Source organism: Dipodomys ordii, unplaced genomic scaffold (assembly GCF_000151885.1).
Source record: "Dipodomys ordii isolate 6190 unplaced genomic scaffold, Dord_2.0 Scaffold22, whole genome shotgun sequence".
Classification (NCBI taxonomy): domain Eukaryota; kingdom Metazoa; phylum Chordata; class Mammalia; order Rodentia; family Heteromyidae; genus Dipodomys; species Dipodomys ordii.
Window position 1 is genome coordinate 2090503 of NW_012267238.1, and position 5411 is coordinate 2095913.

Consider the following 5411-nt stretch of genomic DNA (forward strand, 5'->3'; position numbering starts at 1 on the left):
CTCAGATCTCAGTCTCCTGAATAGTTAGAATTACAAGCATGAGCCACTAACACCTTGTTTATCTCTCCAATTCTGATGTGCCTCCCTAGAAGAGATTGTGTGTGTGTGTGTGTGTGTGTGCACGTGCGTGTGTGCGTGTGTGTGTGGTCGTGGTTCTTGAACTCTGGGCCTGGGCACTGGGCACTCACTGTCCCTGAGTTCTTCAGCTCAAGGCTAACACTCTACCAATTGAGCCACAATGCCATTTCCAGTTTTCTGGTGGTTAATTGAAGATAAGCCCTTGCCTAGGCTGGTTTTGAACTGTGATCCTCAGATCTCAGCCTCCTGAGTAGCTAGGATTACAGGTGTGAGCCATGGGTACATAGCTTAGAAGAGATTCTTGAGGCCTAGTCTTTTCTGTCCTGAAATGTTACCTGTCCTATCTTTGTGTTTTATATAACCCAGGGTCTGAAAAGTTGGAAGCAGGGGCAGAGGAGGGATTTCCCGAACAGTCAGAAATAAATGCAGAACCCACAGACTATAGATGGAAACTCGTGATTCTATGTGAGGAATTTTGCAGGATCCAGGAATTCAGTTGTGTGGTATGGGCTTAAAGCTGGTGAAAACTGCTTTGAGTTAATTTGTCACATTATCTTTGAGAGTGTGGCTGTCCCTGCAGAGGACAGAGGCAAGTGTCACAGTTACCATCTTTCACATACAGAGAGGTTTTTTTTTTTTTCTTTTTTGCCAGTCCTCTGGGTGCTTGATCTGAGGGTCTGGGCACTGTCCCTGAGCTTCTTTTTGCTCAAGGCTAGCACTCTACCACTTGAGCCATAGCACCACTTCTGACTTTTTCTGTTTATGTGATACTGAGGAATTAAACCCAGGGCTTCATGCATGCTAGGCAAGCACTCTACCATTAAGCCACAGTCCCAGCCCAGTTTTTGGTTTCTTTTATGGTTTTTCTATCATGGTCTTCCCTTAGCCTCACCTAAGCCCTGGAATTCCAGCTCCCATTTGGCAGATGAAGAAGCTGAGCAGTGACATGGCTCATCTAAGCAAAAGCCACAATGTCACTGTAAGCATTATGCACGTCTTTGGTCCTCAGCTCCACCCAGACCTGAGCTCCTCCCAGCCCGGGAGTTCCCACCATACAATGGCTCCTCCCTCTCTCTGCCCAGACCCACTTGAGCGCCCAGCTACCTCACTTCCTGCCCCAGAACCTCCTGCTACCTGGATAGGGACAGGTGCTCTGTTCTCTCTCTGGGGAGAAATATGGCTTCTCTAATAAACCTTGTAATAATCTTTCTCCTGTGCCTGCTTGATGTGAAGGATCCCTTTGGTCACTATCTCCTGCACTAATTTCACAAAGCTTTCCTTCCTTCCTTCTTTCCTTCCTTCCTTCCTTCCTATCTTCCTGCCTGCCTGACTCCCTCCCTTCCTTCTTTCTTTTTTCTCTCTCTTTTTTCTTTCCTCCCTCCCCCTTTTTTTTCTAGTGTGTGTATGTACACATGCTTGCACATTGGTATTGTTCACTCTACCACTTGAGCAACAGCCTCACTTCTAGCTTTTGGCTGGTTGATTGGTGATAAGTCTCATAGACTTTCCTGCCAGAGAAGAAAAGGGCTCCCTAGAGATGAGACCTGCAGGATACAGAAGTCAGAGAAAGATACTCCAGAGAAGAGAGAAGGAGACCTGAAAGGATGTGATATGGCCTGGGCATGTCTGGCAGTGATTGAAGGTCTGCTGTGTGGTCACGGTGGTGGGGAGCACTGGGAAAGAAATAGGACAAGAGACAAAGACAGGGCTCTGCTATCAAATGATGACACACAACTTTGAAGGAGAAGGAGATGTTAAGAAAGCCTTCCTTGAGCTGAAGAGACTTCAGCTGGGCCTTAGCATGCTCTAGTTAGAGAGGAGAAAGAGATCTTCTAGCTGAGGAATTCCTGAGGGTCATGTGGCTGTGGGGGAATGAAGAGAATGCCCAAATAGGAAGGAGTTGGAGAGCTCTACAGGTGGACAGGCCTAGAAGTGTTATAGCCAGGGTCACTTAACACCACCTTTATTTTCATTTAGTAATTTATTTATTTTTGTTTTGGTCCAGGGGTTTGAGCTCAGGGTCTGGTGTTGTCCCTGAGCCTCTGTGCTCAAGGCTAACATACTACCATTTGAGTCATAGCTTCGCTTCTGGCTTTCTGGTGATGAATTGGAGATAAGAGTTTCATGGACTTTCCTGCCTGAGCTGGCTTGGAGCCAAGAACCTCAGATCTCAGCCTCCTGTGTAGCTAGGATTATAGGTGTAAGCCCTGGCACCTGGTTACCCATATATTTTCAGTCATTGAGAACTCTCTGAGCCTGACTGAAATTTAAGATGGATGGATGAATTGGAAGGGATCTATACTGATTCTCCTCCAATTCTCTAGAATGTGGGCCCCAAGAAGATGCTCCAGCCAGCCCCTATTTGCATGGTAAGTTTGCATAGATTTGTTTAACACAGCTAAGCTTTCTTTTTTTGGGGGGGGGTAGAGTTTGAACTTTGGACTTGGGCACTGTCCCTTAGCTCTTCAGCTCAAGGTGAGAGCTCTACCACTTGAGCCACAGCGCCACTTCCAGCTTTTTTCTTTTTGCTTATGTGGTGCTGAGGAACGGAACCCAGGGCCTCAGGCATGCAAGGCAAACGCTGTACCACTGAACCAACTTCCCAGCCCTCTATGTGGAGTCTTTTGAGGAACCTCCATACTACTTTCCAAAGTGGTTGAACAAGTTTACACTCCCACCAACAATGCAGTAAGGTTCCCTTCTGTCTACATCCCCTCCAACATCTTTTGTTATTAGAGTTCTTGATTATAGCCATTCTAACTGGGATGAGGTGGTATCTCAATGTTGTTTTGATTTGCATTTCTTTTATGGCTAGGGAGGTTGAGCATTTCTGAATTTTTATTTTTTATTTTTTTTTGTCAGTGGTGGGGGCTGAACTCTAGGCCTGGGCACTGTCCCTCATCTCTTTAGCTCAAGGGTAGTGCTCTACCACTTGAGCCACAGCACCACTTCCGTTTTTTCTACTTATGTGGTGCTGAGGAATCAAACCCAGGGCCTCATGCATGCAAGGCAAGCACTCTACCACCAAGCCACTTTCCCAGCTCATCACTGAAATTCTTTATACCATCATCATACATACCATACATGCACTTTAGGGGAAGGAAACTTTCATTTTTTATTTTATTTTATTTTTTTGGGGGTCTGGTCGTGGGGCCTGAACTCTGGGCCTGGGTGCTGTCCCTCAGCTCTTCAACTCAAGGCTAGCGCTCTACCACTTGAGCCACCGCGCCACTTCCAGCTTTTTCTTTTTTGCTTATGTGGTACTGAGGAATCGAACCCAGGGCCTCAGGCATGCAAGGCAAGCGCTTTAACCACTGAGCCACCTTCCCAGCCCCTGCTAAATAGTATTTTCAATGTTCAGAGAAGTTATACCTTCAGATTACTTAGCTCTTTTGCTCAATACTGGCCTTCTACCACTTGAGCCACATCTTACCTCCAGCATTTTGGTGATTCATTGGAGATCAGACTCTCTTGGATTTGTCTTGGACTGGCTTCAAATCTCCATCCTCAGATCTCAGCCTCCTGAGTAGCTAGGATTATAGCCATGAACCCCTGGGTACCCAACTTTCCACCATTTTTTTGTTTATTTATTTGTTCGTTGTGGGGCCTGAACTCTGAGCCTAGGCGCTGCGCCTGAACTCTTCAGCTCAAGGCTAGCACTCTACACTTGAGCCACAATGCCACTTCCAGATTTTTCTGCTTATGTGGTGCTAAGGAATAGAACCCAGGGCCTCAGGCAAGCACTTTACCACTGAACCACCTTCCCAGCCTTCACTGTTTTTAAAATTGAAGAAGTGCTATAAAACAATGTTAAAGGAAAAGAAGGGTGGTATGGAATTGCTGGGTATAAGGATACATAACTTATTAATCTTTAGTGACATAATCAAATTTCTCTCTTTTTTTTCTTTAGAACTTGGGCTTAGAGGGCTGGGAAGGTGGCTCAGTGGTAGAGCGCTTGCCTTGCATGTTCGAGGTCCTGGGTTTGATTCCTCAGCACCACATTAAGAGAAAAGCCGGAAGTGGCGCTGTGGCTCAAGTGGTAGAGTGCTAGCCTTGAGCTGAAGAGCTGAGGGAAAGCGCCCAGGCCCAGAGTTCAGGCACCACGACCGGACCCCCCCCCCTCCAAAAAAAAGAACTTGGGCTTAGACTCAATATCACACTCAATCTACTTACTTATACCCTGCCACCTGAACCATGCCTCTAGCCCAAATTGCTCTCTCAATGTGCATTCACTCCAATGACAGTGACTATTTCTTTTCTTTTCTTTTCTCCTCCTCCTCCTCCTCCTCCTCATCTTCCTCCTCCTTCTCCTCTTCCTCCAATGCTTGGGCCTGAGCACTGTCCCTGAGCTTCTTTTGTTCAAGGCTAGCACTCTACCACTTGAACCACAGCACCACTTCTGGCTTTTTCTATTGATGTGGTACTGAGGAATTGAATCCAGGGCTTCATTCATGCTAGACAAAGACTCTACTACTAAGTCACTTTCCCAGCCCGAGTTCTAGTTCTTAACCCAAGACTAGTTCTGAATCCCTCATTGTAAGGGATTTCAAAAACCTTTGAGGACTGAGAAGGTGGCTCAGTGGTAGAGCACTTGCCTTGCATGCATGAGGCCCTGGGTTTGATTCTCAGCACCACATAAGCAAAAAGAAAAAAGCTGGAAGTGATGATTCTCAGCACCACATACGCAAAAAGAAAAAAGCTGGAAGTGATGTTGTGGCTCAAGTGGTAGAGCGCTAGTCTTGAGCTGAAGAGCTGAGGGACAGCCGGACCAAAAACAAAAACAACAACAAAAAAATCCTTTGAATTTTATGCTGGGGCATAACACAATTCAAATGATTTTTTTTTTTTTTTGTCGGTCGTGGGCTTGAACTCTGGGCCTGGCCACTGTCTCTCAGCTCTTCAGCTCAAGGATAGCTCTCTACCACTTGAGCTACAGCACCACTTCCCGTTTTCTGTTGGCTTATTGGAGATAAGAGTTTCATGGACTTTCCTGCCTGGGCTGGCTTTGAACCACAATCCTCAGATCTCAGTCTCCTGAGTAGCTAGGATTACAGGCATGAGCCACCGACGCCTGGTTTATGATAGTTTTAACACTGGTTCTGGCTGGTATGAGCAGAAGTGATTGGGTATAAGAAGGAACTGGGTAAGGTTGATAAATAAGACAGCTATTTTCTATATCCAGGCCTGGTACAATACTCTCAGCCTATACTACACTTCACCTTTCACTTGGTTGTCACTTTATCATTCAGCTAATATTTACCAACATTCTCTATGTGCCAGGCACTATTCTAAGCACTCAGGATTACCAAATGAAAGGCTGTTTTTTTTTTTTT